Source organism: Scyliorhinus canicula, chromosome 17 (genome assembly GCF_902713615.1).
Source record: "Scyliorhinus canicula chromosome 17, sScyCan1.1, whole genome shotgun sequence".
Taxonomy (NCBI): domain Eukaryota; kingdom Metazoa; phylum Chordata; class Chondrichthyes; order Carcharhiniformes; family Scyliorhinidae; genus Scyliorhinus; species Scyliorhinus canicula.
The window spans coordinates 81,525,012-81,543,916 of NC_052162.1; the positions used below are offsets into that span (position 1 = coordinate 81,525,012).

General features: G+C 45.0%; 1 protein-coding gene across 2 annotated transcripts in view; it reads right to left on the reverse strand.

Annotated features, from left to right (window-relative positions):
• The window catches only part of LOC119952392 (5-hydroxytryptamine receptor 2A-like), a 344,511-nt gene extending 328,267 nt beyond the window's left edge, over nt 1-16,244 (reverse strand). For both annotated transcript variants that reach the window (XM_038776111.1, XM_038776110.1), the window contains exon 1: nt 16,098-16,244. The gene's annotated coding sequence lies outside the window, so the exon portion shown is untranslated. The remainder of the gene's footprint in view (nt 1-16,097) is intronic.
• Nucleotides 16,245-18,905: the final 2,661 nt, after the last annotated feature.

The following is an 18,905-nucleotide window of genomic DNA, read 5'->3' on the forward strand; positions in this document are numbered from 1 at the left end:
ATAGAGGGATACGGATCCAGGAAGTGTAGAAGATTTTAGTTTAGTCGGGCAGCATGGTTGGCATAGGCTTGGAGGACCGAAGGGCCTATTCCTGTGCTGTACTTTTCTTTGTTCTTTATTCACCCCAGCACCGCTGCAGGAGTCCCCAGGAAAAGATTTCCCAGCCATTGCCCAGGGAGTTCACACCTCCATCGGGTAATTGCCCTGCATTCAGAACTGCAGCAAAGTATGATTTAAATCACAAACTTCAGATGTTTAAGACTGTCTTACGGTATTACTTACCCAGAAATAGTTTGAAGAATTAAAACCACTTCTAATTACTGGGTAATTAAAGGATTGATGCCTTAATGGAATGACCTCTGACCCCCTCCCAACAAGACCACTATCCTGACCAACCTGACCCCCCCCCCCCCCTTCCCCGCACTGACTAGCTGGCCACCCTGCCCCCCACTCCACCAATCATTAGACCATAAGGCCATAAGACATAGGAGCAGAATTAGGCCACAGCCCATCGAACCTGCTCCGCCATTCAATCATGGCTGATATTTTTCTCATCCCCATTCTCCTGCCTTCTCCCCATAACCCCTGATCCCTTTATTAATCAAGAACCTATCTATCTCTGTCTTAAAGACACTCAGTGATTTGGCCACCACAGCCTTCTGCGACAAAGTGTTCAACAGATTCACCACCCTCTGGCTGAAGAAATTCCTCCTAATCTCTGTTTTAAAGAATCGTCCCTTTTGTCTGAGATTGTGTCCTCTGCTTCTAGTTTTCCTACTAGTGGAAACATCCTCTCCACATCCACTCTATTATCCTGTAAGTTTCAATACAATCCACCCTCATCCTTCTAAACTCCAGAGTACAGACCCAGAGTCCTCAACCGTTCCTCATACGACAAGCTCTTCATTCCAGGGATCATTCTTGTGAACCTCTTCTGGACCATTTCCAAGGCCAGCACTTCCTTCCTTAGATAGGGGGCCCAAAACTGCTCACAAATACTCCAAATGGGGTCTGACCAGAGCCTTATACAGCCTCAGACGTACATCCCTAGTCTTGTACTCTAGCCCTCTCGACATGAATGCTAACATTGCTTTTGCCTTGCTAACTACCGATTGAACCTGCACATTAACCTTAAGAGAATCGTGAACAAGAACTCCCAAGTCCCTTTGTTCTTCTGATTTCCTGAGCATGTCCCCATTTAGAAAATAGTCTATACCTCCATTTTGCCTTCTAAAGTGCATGACCTCCACTTTTCCACATTGTACACTTTTTTGCCCACTCTCCTCACCAGTCCAAGTCCTACTGCAGTCCCCTTGCTTCCTCAATACTACCTGTCCCTCTACAGATCTTTGTATAATCTGCAAACTAAGCAACAGTGCCTTCAGTTCCTTCTTCCAGATCATTAATGTATATTGTGAAAAGTTGTGGTCCCAGCACCGACCCCTGAGGCACACCACTAGTCACCCCGAAAAATGCCCCTTTATCCCCACTCTCTGCTTTCTGCCAGTCAGCCAATCCTCTATCCATGCCAGGAGCTTACCCTTAACATCATGGGCTCTTAACTTATTCAACAGTTTCCTTGTCAAAGGCTTTCCCTAACCCTAACCCTAACCCTAATCCAAATCCTAATCTAAATAAATCACGTACATAGGTTCTCCTTTGTCTAACTTCCTTGTTACTTCTTCAAAGAACTCCAAAAGATTTGTCAGACATGACCTCCCCTTGACAAAGCTGTGCTGACTCAGTCCTATTTTATCATGCACTTCCAAGTACTCCGCGATTTCATCTTCAATACTGGACTCTAAAATCTTACCAATGACCAACGTCAGGCCAACCAGCCTATAATTTCCCGTCTTCTGCCTCCCTCCCTTCTTAAACAGCAGTGTTACATTAGCCACTTTCTGGTCCTCTGCGACACTTCCTGCCTCCAGTGATTCCTGAAAGATCACCACCAATGCCTCCACAATCTCCTCAGCTACCTCTTTTAGAACCCTCGGGTGTAGTCCATCCGGTCCAGCTGATTTGTCCACCTTCAGACCTTTCAGTTTCCCAAGAACCTTCTCCTTAGTGATGGTCACTGCACTCACCTCTGATCCCTGAATCTCCTGGAGCTCAGGCATCCCACTGGTGTCTTCCACCATGAAGACTAATATAAAGTAACTATTCAGTTCCTCTGCCATTTCTTTGTTTCCTATTATTACTTCTCCAACCACATTTTCCAGTGGTCCAATGTCTATTTTTGCCTCTCTCTTTCCTTTTATATATTGAAAAGAACTCTTCCTATCTTCCTTTACATTACTAACTAGCTTGCACTCATATTTCATCTTCTCCCCTTTATTGCTTTTTTTAGTTGTCTCTGCTCACTTTTAAAGGCTTCCCAATCTTCTGGCTTCTCACTAACCTCACCACTTTGTATGCTTTTTCTTTTGTTTTCATGCTTTCCTTGACTTCCCTCGTCAACCATGGATGCCTTGTCCTCCCCTTAGCATGTTTCCTCCTCCTTGGGATGAATTTCTGTAGTGCCTCCCAAATAACTCCCAAAAAAAGCCTGCCATTGCTGTTCCACTGTCTTCCCTGCTGGGCTCCTTTTCCAATCAACCCTGGCCAGCTCCTCCCTCATGTCTTTGTAGTTACCCTTATTTAATTGTAATACCGTTACATCTGATTGCATCTTCTCCCTCTCAAACTCCAGGGCAAATTCTATCATAGTGTGGTCACTGCTCCTGAAGGGTTCCTTCACCTTGTTCCCTCAGCAAGTGCTTAAGCTAAGCAAGGGACTAAGCAAGTCCCTAGGGCAGCACGGTAGCATTGTGGATAGCACAATCGTTTCACAGCTCCAGGGTCCCAGGTTTGGTTCCAGCTTGGGTCACTGTCTGTTTGGAGTCTGCACATCTTCCCCGTGTGTGCGTGGGTTTCCTCCGGATGCTCCGGTTTCCGGTTTCAGGTTAGGTGGATTGGCCATGATAAATTGCCCTTAGTGTTGGGTGGGGTTACTGGGTTATGGGGATAGGGTGGAGGTGTTAACCTTGGGGAGGGTGCTCTTTCCAGGAGCCGGTGCAGACTCGATGGGCCGAATGGCCTCCTTCTGCACTGTAAATTCTATGTCTATGTCAAGTCTACCTCATTATACATCGCCAAATCCAGAATTGCCTGTTCCCTAGTAGGCTCTGTCACAAGCTGCTCCAAACAACCATCTCTTGGACAAAAATTCCTTTTCTTGGGATCCACTATCAACCTGGTTTTCCCAGTCCACCTGCATATTGAAGTCCTCCATGATTATTGCAATATTGCCTTTTATACATGCCTTCTCTAACTCCTGATTTATTTTCTGCCCCACATCCTAACTACTGCAAGGGTGCCTGTACATAACTCCCATCAGGGTCTATTTACCTTTGTGATTCCTCAACTCTACCCACAGAGATTTTATGCCTTCTGATCCTACATTGCTCCTTGCTATCGATTTAACTTCATTCTTTATGAACACTGCAACCCCGCCCCCTTTGGCCATCTGCCTGTCCTTTTGATAGGACACATATCCTTGGATATTTAGATCCCAGCCCTGATCCCCTTGCAGCCACGTCTCTGTGATGCTCCCCATTTACCTCACAAACCTACATTTTCCATGGCCTCTGAAGGTGGCTGTACCTTTAAACTGCTATATGGCAATAGTTGCAGCAGGAAATTGGGCGTGGCTTCCTTACCTCCGATTCTCCAGCCCTCAGGTAAAGGCAACTGGAGAGCGCTGGGCGACACAGTTCCCGACCGGCCTGAGCCGGAAGGTCAGGGTAGAATGGACTGGCTGGATCTCCAGGTAAGTAACTCAGACCACAGTGGCAATCTGACTCTGATTGCTGCTCCATAGTTAAAATTATCGTAAAACGCGAGTCGAAAAGATAACGATACATATGAACATAGAAATGGTCAGATGACGAAAGACCAAGGTCCAAGTAGTTTGTCTTCTACCATCCTGGTACACACATGATAAATAAAGTTGTTGACGGATCATAGCAATCAATGTCAAGCAGTAAGTCAAGCAGTATACTTGGGAATAATGCAATGAAAACTCCTTGCTTTGAAAACCAATGGTTCAAAGTCTCCTTTTTACTCCCTACACTTACTGCATAATTTCTCAAGTTACTCATGCGCTGTACCAGAATATTATTTTCATTTGAATTGAATTAATCAATAAAAACAGATTCATTCATCTCCAGATGGATCGTTCCATAAATGGATAATTTCTTTGCTGAAATATTGGCCTTGATCCGTCACAATGGGTGGGAGAGGGTTGCATGTGGTAAAGACTTAGGCTGGGATTCTCCAACCCTGCGCTTGGTCGGAGAATCCTCGGGGGGGAGGCATGAATCCCACCCCACCGCCCCGACGCCAGCTGCCCTATTCTGCAGCGCTGTTTTTCGGGGGCCGGCAGGATTCCTGCCACGCCGGTTGGGGGCCATTGACAGTGGCCGCCCCGGCGATTCTCCGGACCCCAATGGGCCGAGTTGCCGTCTAGTTTTTCCCAGTCCCGTCGGCGTGAATTACTTACCACATGCACGGCGGGACCTGGCAGGTAAGTGTGTGGGTGCAGTCCTGCAGGGGGGGGGAGGGGGGGGCACGGGGGGATCTGACCCCGGGGGGGGAACCCAATGGTGGCCTGGCCCGCGATTGGGGCCTACCGATCCTGCGGGTGGGCTGGTATCGTGGGGTCCTTCTTTCCTCTGCGCCGGGCCCCTTGTAGGGCTCCGCCATATTGCCCCAGGGCCGGAGCGGAGAAGAGAACCCCCGCCCATGCACGGAAATGCGCCGGCCGGTCTGCGCATGCGCGAGATCACACCAGCCGTTCCGCGCATTTGTGAACTCGCGCTGGCCCTTCGCCGCTGGCTGGAGCAGTGGGAACGACTCTGGTGGCAACCTAGCCCCCTAGAAAGGTGAGAATACCTCAATTTGGGAGTCGTTGACACAGAGTCGTCGATGCCGGTTTTCCCGCAAGTCTGGGGACATAGCCCCATTTTCTGAGAATCCCACCCTTAATATCCTAAACACATGAGCATGTGCCATCCATCATTTTACACTGGCAGATGTCATGGTTCCCGAGTGCCCCATCATGGAGAAGTGAGATACCTCATTCTCATATTTAAATAAGGCACTAGAAAAGTGGAAATTGGCCCTCTTTTGTGAGAAGGTTAACTCTATTTTTTGTTTTTTATTGCACTGGATACATTAGAACATAGAACATAGAACAGTACAGCACAGAACAGGCCCTTCGGCCCTCGATGTTGTGCCGAGCAATGATCACCCTACTCAAACCCACGTATCCACCCTATACCCATAACCCAACAACCCCCCGTTAACCTTATTTTTTAGGACACTACGGGCAATTTAGCATGGCCAATCCACCTAACCCGCACATCTTTGGACTGTGGGAGGAAACCAGAGCACCCGGAGGAAACCCACGCACACACGGGGAGGACGTGCAGACTCCGCACAGACAGTGACCCAGCCGGGAATCGAACCTGGAACCCTGGAGCTGTGAAGCATCTGTGCTAACCACCATGCTACCGTGCTACATTGCCACCTTAGAGAACACCGTACATCATTATAATCTGAACACAGAATATTTCAGTCCAAAATGCCAGGGGAAAGACTTAAGCTGTGAGATGCAGACAGAGCATAAGACATTTTCACATAACAGAGCTTTTGGCGTCTAAGCTTTCTTGAAATTCACATAGAAAATAAAACAAGCTGCTGATAGACTATCATTTGTTCTGTGCGAATGCTCAAGACCAATTTATAGTTACAGTCCTTTGCCTTCAGGCACACAGCTTGGAAGTTAGGACAAGGAAAGATTGAATCACCAAGCCCACTGACCTGTTTCCACAATCCGAAAGGTCACTAAAGTTGGCCAAACGATTCTTTGGTTTGAGTTTTCACGACAAAATAGGACAGGAACATTGAGTTCCATGTTGAAGGAAATAAAACATGAGGATATATCAGGTGCCCTGGGAAACATCTACAATTAAAAATTAACTTACTCGGTAAGTTTATTAGTCCTCAATCCTGAAATCACTGTCCTGTGCTGCAATTTGAACAAGAAGCACGGCAGCTTCTTAGTGGGCAGCACGGTAGCATGGTGGTTAGCATAAATGCTTCACAGCTCCAGGGTCCCAGGTTCGATTCCCGGCTGGGTCACTGTCTGTGCGGAGTCTGCACGTCCTCCCCGTGTGTGCGTGGGTTTCCTCCGGGTGCTCCGGTTTCCTCCCACAGTCCAAAGATGTGCGGGTTAGGTGGATTGGCCATGCTAAATTGCCCGTAGTGTCCTAATAAAGTAAGGTTAAGGGGGGGTTATTGGGTTACGGGTATGGGGTGGTTACGTGGGTTTGAGTAGGGTGATCATGGCTCGGCACAACATGGAGGGCCGAAGGGCCTGTTCTGTGCTGTACTGTTCTATGTTCTAAGCTCCGAAAGAGCGTAACCACACTTGAAAATAATATTGGAGAGCTCGACTTAAGCTGGAGGCCAAAATCCATTACTGCCTCCAACTTCGGTGTTATAGTGTGCACTGACAGTAAAATGTTATGAGAACAGTCGGTCCTTATCTTTGGGGGGATGGTAAACTTAATTCAGATTCTATTTGTGCCAAGACATGTCTCAATGCTGAAGATCGGGAAGCATTCATCTCAAGGTTGAATAACCGTATGACACACCCAGGAAACGTAACCCTTCAACGGTCACCTTCATCCTCATACAATGGGACATAGTTTGATGAATAAAGAGTAAAATAAATGTACCCAAGTTTCTGTATTTACTTCAGGAATTTTTGGTAAATGCGGAGGGTCAGATATTCCACGAAAATATTCCTTTAAAGCCTTTGCACTTTCAATGTGATCTGGTGAAGCAGAGTTGTGCCAGTCCCTTTGAACTTAACGACGAAGAGGTTCGTTCTGTGCATCATTGATAAAAGTAAGTTAGTGGCTTGGATTGAAACCCTGCTGTACTTAATACTTTTTCAGAGTCTCAGCAGGGAATTTTAACTTGGACGACTGGATGGGTTTGGCACAAATGAGGGTTAAAATCAGCAAAATGTGAACAAGTGGGAAGCTGGCTCTAATCTGCTGACCTGAATTTTACTGGAGCACTTTAGGTCGTGTGAATCCATAGAATCCCTATGGTGCAGAAGGAGGCCATTCGGCCCATCGTGTCTGCACTGACCCTCTGAAAGAGCACCCTACCTAGGCCAACACCCCCCCCCCCCCCGCCCTATATCCATAACCCCACCTAACCTGGACACCTTTGAATTCTAAGGGGCAATTAACAAGACCAATCCACTTGTAAATCTTTGGACTATGGGAAGAAACTGCAGCACCCATAGGAAACCCACGCAGACACTGGAACAATGTGCAAACTCCACACAGTCACCCAAGGCCGGAATCAAACCCCTGGCGCTGTGAGGCAGCAGTGCTAAACACAGCGGCATCGCGAGATCAATTCCCCTGAGAGGCGGGTCACTAACCAACATTTGTAAATCACTCAATTAGAGCAATAATAGTCGCCATTTTTAGACTTTAAATCAGGTCCACAAGTTTGTTGGACCTCCTAGATAGTGAAGGCAAGATGATGCACAGTGGCAATTGAAGAGGCTGAAGCATTCTCGAAAAGAAGCCAAAAAGTACTAAGGGTGGGATTTTCTGGCCCTTCCTGCTGGTGGGATCATCTGGCCCCGCTGAAGGCAACACCCAGCGGTGGGAAAGGCAAACGCAAAATGGAACACACAGCGGTGAACCAGAAAATTTCGCCAGCGAGCCGCGTCTGCCCCAGGAATCAGTATTCAGATTTACTTTCTCAGCTGCTATTGGGAATGGGTTTGATTCACTGTACTATTGTTGAGTGGTTACTTCAGGCACTTTTTCCAACACGTTTTGAGGCCTGGTCGTTCCTTGGGGTTGTGGCCTATTGATCAGAATGGATGTTGTTTACATTGTGTTAGATTGAGCCTCTGATGGCCAAGGTGACCAACAATAGATCCAACAGCTCACAGAACCGCTGTTCCAGAGGAGAGAGGGGTGCAGCCGGAGATGCAGCTGATTGGAGGATGGGGTTCCACAGGGTCTATGGGCAAAGGATAAGTATCATCAACATGTACATAGAACATACAGTGCAGAAGGAGGCCATTCGGCCCATCGAGTCTGCACCGACCCACTTAAGCCCTCAATTGCACCCTATCCCCGTAACCCAATAACCCCTCCTAACCTGTTTTTGGTCAATTTAGCATGGCCAATCCTGCACATCTTTGGACTGTGGGAGGAAACCAGAGCACCCGGAGGAAACCCACGCAGACACGGGGAGAACGTGTAGACTCCGCACAGACAGTGACCCAGCGCTGTGAAGCCACAGTGCTTGCCACTTGTGCTACCGTGCTGTATGGACAACAGAGAGTCAGGAAGCTGAAGGTGTAATTTCAGGTAGTGGGCAGCCATTTTCAGCATGCTGGAACAAAGTCTGCTGCCAGCTGGTCCTGTTGACCATGCGTTACCAGTACCAAAGTCACCAGCACCTGCATTTTTGATTCTGGTTCCATCTGGAGACCTGTGTAGGACAGCTGGTTGGCCACAACTTCAAAAGACAGGTGAAGACTAGACATAGAGTTTTACAGCATGGAAAGAAGCCCTTCGGCACACCGTGTCTGTGCTGGTCACCAAGTACCTATCTATTCGAATCCCATTTTCCAGCACTTGGTCTGTTACCTTGCATGCTCAGGCATTTCAAGTACACATCTAAATGCTTCTTAAATATTGTGAGGGATTCTCATCTCTGCCACACTTATAGGCAGTGAGTTCCAGATTCCCACCGCCCTCTGGGTGAAAATGTTTTTTTCTCAAATCCCCTCAAAATCTCCTGCCCCTCACATTAAACCTATGCTCCCTGGTTATTGAACCCTCAAATTCCTCGTTCTTTCCTATCCACCTGAACTATGTCCCTCATGATTTTCTGCACCTCAATCAGGTTCCTCCTCAGCCTTCTCTGCTCCAAAGAAAACAATCCCACCCTATGCAGCCTCTCTTCATGGCTGAAAAACTCTAGCCCAGGAAACATGCTGGTGAATCACCACCCTTTCGATTGCAATCGCATCCTGGCTTGTTTGCCAGGGCCACCAATTATGTTTAGCTTTTCTGCAATTCTGCCAGTCAGGAAGAGTGGCCTCTCAGGATGGCATTACAAAGGTTCAGGACATCATCAACAGTGGAAATTAGGACACTCCTGATCGCCCATGAGTGTTCGTGAACCACAAAAGGTTCCACTCTGTGTGGCCGATTTGCAACCACAAGGAGCTCTTCATGCAAATTTATGCAAGATCCCTGGGAAGCTGCGGTGATGCTTTCATCCTGCAGTACCAACAGTCCCTGACCTTTTCACACGTTGATGAAGAGATAATGCCTGGTTTCTCTGATTTAAGGAATACCCTCTTAAAACGTAGCTGATTATAACTCTCCCTGAAACCTGTGGAATGAGACGCAGGAGCACTATAGTCAATGTCATATGGACCAACTAGATGTGTTAGTAAACAAACCATCAGCCCGGTGAAGATGTGATTCAGGTGGCTGAAGAGAATTGGAGATGGTCCTCAGTAGGCACTGTCAAGGATCTCCAGAAGGGTCACGGTGTGCTGTACTCTGCACAAAATTGCACCGCAGAAAAGTTTAGACCTAATAGAAGCTGAGAGTGGCAGAGGACAGAGTGGCATGGTTAGCACTGTTGCCTCACAGTGCCATGAACCTGGATTCAATTGCGGCCTTGGGTGAGTTTGTGTGTAGACTTTTCTCTTTCTTCCCATGAATTTTCTCGAGGTCCTTTTGTTTCCTCCACAGTCCAAATGTGCAGGTTAGGTCGGGCTACAGGGACTGGGTCGGTGAGTGAGTCTAGGTACGGTGCTATTTCAGACAGTTGGTGCAGAATCAATGGGCCGAATGGTCTCCTTCTGCACTGTAGGGCTTCTATGGCATATAGACTCTCTTATTGGCTTCTGAGCAAGAAAAGGAAGAAGAGGAGCTTGATGTGAGCACTGCACCATAAGCTTAGAGCATAACATTTCAGAGCTATAGGGATGGAGCAGGAGAATGGGACTGACTGAAAACCAGAATGGACTAGATAGACTGAATGGCCTCATGCACCGTCATGACTCTGACTATGCTGCCCTTGATGCCCTGATTAAGTGCTTAGGTTCCACCAGTCCACCTATCTTACAACTTGATGTAAAAAACCTTTGTGCCTCAAGTCTCTGCCCCCACACCCCCCCAATATCACCAATAAAAAGCAACCCTGCAAACAACCAAGTCTCCTTTCATAGAAACATAGAAAATAGGAGCAGGAGTAGGCCATTCAGCCCTTCAAGCCTGCTCCATCATTCATTATGATCATGATTGATCATCCAATTCAGTCAACTGTTACTGCTTTCCCCACATATCCTTTGGTCCCTTTAGCCCCAAAAGCTATAGCTAACTCCTTCTTGAAAACTTTCAATATTTCGGCCCCAAATGTTTCCTGTGGTATATCAAATTCCATAGGCTCACCATTCTCTGGGTGAAGACATTTCTCATCTTATTCCTAAATGATTTACCCCATATCCTTAGACCGTGACCTAGTTCTGGACTTCCCCACTATCGGGAACATCCTTCCTACACCTATAGTCCTGTTACAATTTTATAGGTTTCTATGAGATCCCCTTATTCTTCTTAACTCCTAATACAATCCTAACCAACTCATACATTATTCCCTCCATTCTAGTAATCAGTCTGGTAAACCTCCTCTGCACTCCCTCTATAGCAAGAACATCCTCCCTCAGGTAAAGAGACCAAAGCTGCACGCAATATTCCAGGCGTGGTCTCACCAAGGCCCTGTATAATTGAGGCAAGTCATCCCTGCTCCTGCACTCAAATCCTCTCACTATGAAGGCTAACATACCACTTGCCTTCTTCACCACCTGCTGCATCTGCATGCTTACTTTCAGTGACTGGTGCACAAGGACACCCAGGTCTCATTGCACAGTCCCCTCACTCAAAGCATAGCCATTCAGATAATAATCTGCCTTTCTCCTTTTGCTACCAAAGTAAATAACCTCATATTTATCCACAGGATACGGCATCTGCCAAGCATTTTCCCACTCACTCAACTTGTCAAAATTACACTGAAGCACCTCTGCATCTTCCTCGCAGCTCACCCTCCCACCCAGCTTTGTGTCATCTGCAAATTTGGAGATATTCCATTTTATTCCCTCATCTAAATCATGAATATATACTGTGAATAACTAGGGTCCGAGCACGGATCGATGCGGTACACCACTAGTCACTGCCTGTCATTGGGAAACCCCCCATTTATTCCTACTCTTTGCTTTCTGTCTTCCAACCACTTTTCTATCCATCTCAATACACTGCTCCTAATCCCATTCGCTTCATGTCCCTCACATTGGTCATTGTCAATAATGGTCTTGGCATTCATCAGCAAAAACTAAAAATGCCACTGGAATAGAGGTAGAAACAAATTGCTCAGATCCCGAACCTTAGCACTGAGTTGTCCTTGACTGATGGCCTCTGGGTTTTAGAGCCCACAAAAGCCCCACCAAAGACTGTGCAGGGTCAGACTTACCATTGAAATAGGAGATAGCATGTCATTACAGGGTTGGGAGGGAGTGTGGTTTGGGGGAGCCAGTGGGTCAAAAGTGAAAGTGCTTTGAGCATAATCCCTACTTCCATGTTATTTTTAACCATCAGTCCCCTGATGGCCTAGCTATACTTCACTGCCACAATTAGGAGGGTAGGGTTCAGGACAATAGAAGCTGAAATAGTCAGGTGAGGTACCACAAAGTGGCGACCGGTGCACGTGCAATTGTTTCTGCCATCTCTCAAGTCAGCAGTACAGGTTTGGGTTGGCATCAATTTCACTGTAGTACCTAGAGAAACATAATTTGCCATCATCGGTTCACCCCAGTTCCCAATCTGCATGGGATCTCAATCTCAGTGAGTATTGTCTCCTTAACTTAGGTGCTAAGGCTCAGAGCAGGAAACAACTTGGGTAGCTTATATTTGGCAGATCAAGTCCTACAATGAGTAATGACATTTTTCTTCAACACTTCAGTTAAAATACCTTTTTATTGATTTTTCTTTTAGCAAATGATGCCCTTAAACTGAAAATTACTATTAGTTCTCTACATTGGAAGTTGAAAATACCATTTACTGAAACGGCCTGATTATATATCTTCATCATAGAATCATCAGAAGCATATTTTACGGAAAGAAGAGTTGATAAAGGATAGGTGGACCAGGACAGCACTGACCTAACAATGGGCAACTTGAGCTTTATTGTTAGTCTATGTCAAATCAACTTGTTTCTTTGAATCTATACAGCTGGCACTGGAACTCAAACCTGGAATTTCACTCCCAAGGTGGGTGCGTGAGCCAAAAAACCTCTCAGCTTGCCGCAACTGCCTCAGAGGAAGAAGTGCACTGAATGGCAATATCTTAATTCTGGTGTTGGGTGTAGGATGAAATGGGGCCTGGTATACCAGATGCAGATTGGAGATAGCCATAGGAGTCCTGAGCTGGGCTGGTTAAAAACCCCGCCTCTGTTCTCTGGCACTTGGTCACTTTTATTCTGTTAAACAGATAGGCCCTCTAGCTCTCACCACTCAAAGCCTCTCGCCTACCCCACCCATTCCCATTCCCCATGCCCATAGCTGCCAACTCATGCCAACTCCTTGTCTGGCAGTCATTTCTCTTGCTGCTTTCGCAGTTGCTGGGCTCTTAGTACTTTTCCATCGAGCTTTCCTCGGTCACCATCTGTTAGCTTCGTTGTGGCCTTGGATGAAGCTGACCTTGGTCTGGATTCATTGCGACTGCTGGAGGTTAGGCTGTTGGTCAACTTTACCTTTTATTGAATATTCTAGTAACCATGTACAGTACAGGGTTTTCCATAGAATTTCCTACTTTGGTAGGAAGAATAAAGGAACAACATATTATTTAAATAGATAAAGACTGCAGAAAGCGGCAGCACAGATGGATTTGGGAGCTTCGTCCATAAATCACAAGGTAATTGGGAAGGCTAATGGATGTTGGCCTTCATTTCAAAGGGAATGAAGTATAAAAGTAGATGTCATACTAAAAGTATACAAGGTACTAGTTAGACCACAGCTTGAATACTGTGAACAGTTTTGGACCCCTTATGTAAGGAAAGATATGTGCCATTGGAGGCAATCCAGAGGAGGTTCAAGAGATTGATCCAGGGTATGGAAGGATTTTCTTATGAGGAGTGGTTGAGCAGGTAGTGCCCGTACTCATTAGAGTTTATCAGAATGAGAGGTGACCTCATTAAGACATATAGGGTTCTCAGGAAGCTTGACAGGATAGGTGCTGATGATGTTTCCTCTTCTGGGTGAGTCCAGGACCAGAGGGCATAATCTTAGAGTAAGGGGTCACCCAGTTAAGATAGAAATTAGGAGGAATTCTTCTCTCAGAGGGTAGTGAATCTGTAGAATTCTTTACTGTCGAGGCTGGGTCGTTAGGTTCAAGGCTGAGCTAGACAGATTTTTAATTAGTAAGGGAATCAAGGGTTATGGGGATAAGGATGGAAAGTTGGGTTGAGGATTATATCAGATCAGCCATGATCTCATCGAATGGCGAAGCAGACTCGATGGGGCGAGTGGCCTACTTCAGCTCCTACGTCTTATGGTTTGAAGGGCATAAGAAGAACTCAGCAAGCTCAGTTTTCATGAGATCTTGCATCGCTGATGATGTAGACTGCCTATTAACATGTTCAACGTTAATCTTTGATACTTCAGAGGAGAGGCCACCCCCAAGGTATTCAGTCCGTCCCACCGCTAACTTTTACCCTGCCCACTGTCCTGTCTGCCCAGGTTCCCCATTTCCCATGCCGTGCAGCAGTGTCTGCTAGCCTTCCCCGGCAAAACTCTGGACTCACCATCACAGCTTGTTGCCCTCTGAGATTTGCTGCTGTTCCAGCAGTGGCCATTGCTCCCAGTGCTGCTACTGGGACGAGAGAGCTGCCGACCATTTGTTTGGCCAGTGCTTTCTGAGGCAGAACTTCCTGTCCAATGGGAGCGGAGGTCTCACCTCCAGCCAGTTAACAGCCAGGCGGTTGTTAATGGCTGCAACAGGGTAAGTGAGTATAGGCCCTCCCTGCCCTTTATGCCGAAGGGGAGGGGGTGTCTCAGCTCAAAATCCAGCCCTAAATCTCCCAATTTTTAATGTTGGAAAAAACCTTTTCATATTTATGTGCACATGCAACATATGCACTTGAAGTATTAGAACTTACAGAGCTGCAGAACGAGAGTTGAGAAGCGGAATTAAGCTTGATGGTTCTTTTACAGCTGGCACTGACACAATGGGCCAAATGGCCTCCTTTTGTGCAGTATATTTGCTGTGTTTTGGTGTCTTTCATGCTGTGGGGAGCCGGATAATTTACCATTTGCTTCTATCTGGACAATCCCTGTCCAAGTGTCAAAATTAGGGGTTAAAAATTTTCTTTTGATATGTGTTCAGAAGAATGTGATACAAAGAATAAACCCTTTACCTCTATGTGCGCTGTTCTGAAATCATGCACTCTTATGAAGAATCCATTTACAATTGTACTACAACTCACAGGTAGAGGAATCCATAGTTTAATATTTTCTTAAAGACCCAAAGCAGCTCCTTTTTGTTCCTTGACTCACCAAGATTCATTGAAAATGTAATAATGCTCCAATGTGACAAGATGCCATTACATTGACTGCTACAGCACACTTTTCACATTCATTTTATATTTTTGCTTCAATCAATAAAATTATCGTTCTGGAGCTAAGATGCATTGCAACCTTAACTCATGCCAAACCACATCATGTCACTTAGCTCAGTTAGATGATTGTGTCACAAAGATTGTGGGTTCAAGCCCCACTTCAGGAGTTAAGTACATAACCTAAACTGCCACATCATTGAAGCACTGAGGAAATGCTGCATCGTTGGAAGTGCCATTCTTTTTCTATCTCCCGTTTCCAGCAAATACCAAAGATCCCACATCACTATTCAAAGAAGGCAGGCCGTTCCGCTCCGCTCCTGATCAACATTCTTCCCTCAACCAACACCACCAAAACAGACTAATTGCTGTTTGTGGAGTCTTGCTGTGCACAACAGGCTGGTGCAGTCACCTAAAGAGCACCATAACGGCACAATATGCTGCATTCTATGTAAAATGCATTGAGATGTTTCTGAACGACGAGATAAGACACAGTATAAATGCATGTTCTTCACACTTGATAATAAATAAGCCATTATAATCTGAACCATGATTAGAAACACATCATTGTCTCTTATCAAAAGCTACAGGTGCACCAATTTTTTCATTATATGCACTTTGGTTGTAAGCTGATGACTGCAGAATCAATAAATCATAGTTAAGAAATTAGTTTATCCATCAGAGCAATTTATCAAAGACATAGAATACGAAACATCATATAAATAACACCTTAGTATATAAACAGGTTACACATTACTACCATAGCAGATTGCTGCAACATGACGCTAACTGTTCAAATAAAAAACAGGACAATACATGTATATATATTATAAGCATATATTTCTACATATTTATACAAAACCAGGATGAAGTTAAAACATAAGCATCACAACTTGTCTGCTGCACTTATAATATAGGTTAGCTGAATGAAACATCTGGGTGAAGTGCAGAAGGTTCACATTTTCTGCCTAGCTGGAGGTATTTTTGGAACGATACAAAAACCAGGCAGTTTAACATTTTCCCAGCTTTAGTTAAAGCTGGCTGGAATTTTATTCTATATTTTTGCAGTGCATGTGCCTGGATGTCTTCAAACTTTCCAAGATAGAATACATTAAAAAAAACTGCTCTGAACAATTTCAAAATTACTTCACATCAGTTAACCTACTGTCCTCAAATCAAAGCTACCCATTTTAGTCTTCATACTTCGCTATTCCCCTCGGTTTTCTGATGTATGGTGGTAAGTCATTAGCCCACAACTCACTGTATATTCTACACAGGTTTTGGAATATAGTCCATTTGACAAGTTCCTAACTCGAGGCATTTACCTGAATGAGGTACGAGCTGAGAATCCAGGTACCGAGGCAATCCCCACCTTGAGTTTCTTCAGTAGAGCCAGAGACAGCTGGAATCTCTGCTTATTTCTTTAATCCCTTCACAAGAGCCCGTCTGAATAAAGCGCAATGATGAAGCTAGCAGCTAGTCACAGATCTAACCTTCATGCATTACTGCTTTCTTGTCGAGCATCTTTAGCAGATAGGGGGCTCTGTAACAAAAGATGGAACGGACTTCAGCCTCCAGAAACAGGATCGAGATTTCAGTAGGACTGCTGCAAGTCATTTCTGTGGAAGAGTTGTTACATTCTGTTGAAACAGCCGTATTGAAGTAAATACGTGCAGATTCAGAACAATGATGGCATAATATTCTAGGTTAAAGTGTATTATAGATTAAATCCAATCTATATTATATGTATGTATTATATATAAATCAACAAGTTAGGATATTTAAACACATTTTTGTAATTGAACTTCTAATTTGAAATTTCGAGCTTCATGTACAGGATTTTTATTTCTGTAATACAATATCTGTATTAAACGTATTTTCATCTTTTTTTTTATTTTTAAAATAAATTTAGAGTACCCAATTTATTTTTTCCAATTAAGGGGCAATTTAGCATGGCCAATCCATCTACTCTGCACATCTTTGGGTTGTGGAGGCGAGACCTACGCAAACACGGGGAGAATGTGAAAACTCCACACGGACAGTGACCCACAGCCGGGATTGAACCTGGAACCTCGGCACTGTGAGGCAGCAGGGCTAATCCACTGCGCCACCGTGCTGTCACCGTATTTTCATCTATTAAAATATTTTTCATAGCCCAGAAGAAACGGGAAAAGGTATTCAAACCCAAGTGATTCAGTGATATCATCCCAAAGGGGCAGAGTACCAATTGTATTTTGCAGACAAAAATCAGGACTTGTTCCTCTGTTCTACGGCAGTTTCCATTTATACAACACCTTTAATATAGAAAAATCCCAGAGACCTTCTTACAAGACAAGATGGCAATTAGAAGTGGAAGTGCTACGAGCATCAAAAGAATGGTTTTGTGGAATATTTTATAAGTGGGGAGAGAGATAGCTAGGTGAAGAATTCTGGGAGGAACATCCATAATTTCACAAAATAAATCAGAGAGAAAAAGATTTCCTCATTGCGTGATTAATTTTTCCCATGCAAAACTGTCCCATTCTAAGTTATAATTCAATTTTACTGTCACAGGGAATATTTATTAAATACATATTTAATAGACAATGGTAACAGTCCTTGTCGCTCACTCACTGGCATTCCCTTGATATTCTACTCCTTGCTTCATATTGAACATGATCCTGCCACTGTATCCTGGGTCTTTGCTTTCCTGTTGAACATGATCCTGCCACTGTATCCTGGGTCTTTGCTTTCCTGTTGGTTGACTCTTGAAGGAGAAAAGTTACCAGAAGGCAAATTTTTAATTTTAATTTAAAAGCGATAGCTTTGCACTATGCATCTGTTATACTGATTGACAGAAAATTCAGCTTTCTTTACAATAAACATTCATACAGCAATGAAGTAAGGAAACTGCACACAATGCCTTCTTGTACCTGTAGATGTTTTCCACAGCCATCATGGTTTTCCACAGGGCAATGTTGAGAGCCCCCCATGACCGTCAGTGAAATGTTCTTCCCCTTCTCCACCTAGAACGAAACTGAGATAGCGATGTACTGTCAAAGGCACTGTCTTCCAGATGAGACACTGACACAAGACCCTTACAGGCAGAGATAAAAGATCTCAAGGCACTAGTTTGAAAAAGAACTGGAGAATTCTTACTGGTGTTCCAGCCAATATTTATCCTTTATCCAACACCACAGATACAGGCCATCTGGTCATTCATCTCATTGTTGGCTGTGGACTTTATTGAGTTGGCACGTTGACTGACTCATGACCTCATGTATAGTGTCTACGCTTCAAAGTTACTTCATTGGTTGTAAAGCAATTTGAGATATCCTGAAATTGTTAAAGGCACAATACAAATAAATGCAGGTCTTTGTCTCTTGTTTCTGAATCGGACACTTCTGGGTTCAAGCTACACCCCATCAATTTAAGCATAATCCAGACTGATTTGTCAGTGTGGTCTTTCGGGTGGAACCCTTAACCAACTCTGTTCCATGTGGTTAGATGTGAAATATCCCGGGGTGGAATTTTTAAAATAAATTTAAAGTACCCAATTCTTTTTTTTTTCAAATTAAGGGGCCATTTAGCGTGGCCAATCCACCTGCCCTGTACGTCTTTGGGTTGTGGGGTTGAGACCTACGCAGACACGGGGAGAATGTGGAAACTCCACACGGATAGCGACCCGGGGCTGGGATCAAACCTGGATAATTGGCGCCGTGAGGCAACAGTGCTAAGCACTGCCCCACCGTGTCGCCCTCTTCCCGGGGTAGAAATTAGTCTCAGGCAGCGATGCAAAGTTCACACTTGTTGGATCAATTGTCCTATATTACACTGCTGGCTGACATTTAATTCCATTGACTGCAATGGAACCTAATCTTAGGCACTGTGCATAAATGGGGCAGTTGACCAGATACTTCCTGTTTTGCGCCACTGTCTGAGATTAATTTTCAGCCCCACAATGACTGCAAGTACATAGCACCACACTTCAAACATATTCTGAAACGATAAGACCACTCATGCTGGCTGCGGGGAATAGATGCAGATGCCCCAAACTGGAATATCACAATATCATTTCTGAAACATTGTTTTGTGGCCTTTGCAAACGCAAAGGTCAAATTCCTAAAAATTTCTGCTTTCCAGAAATGCAGTAA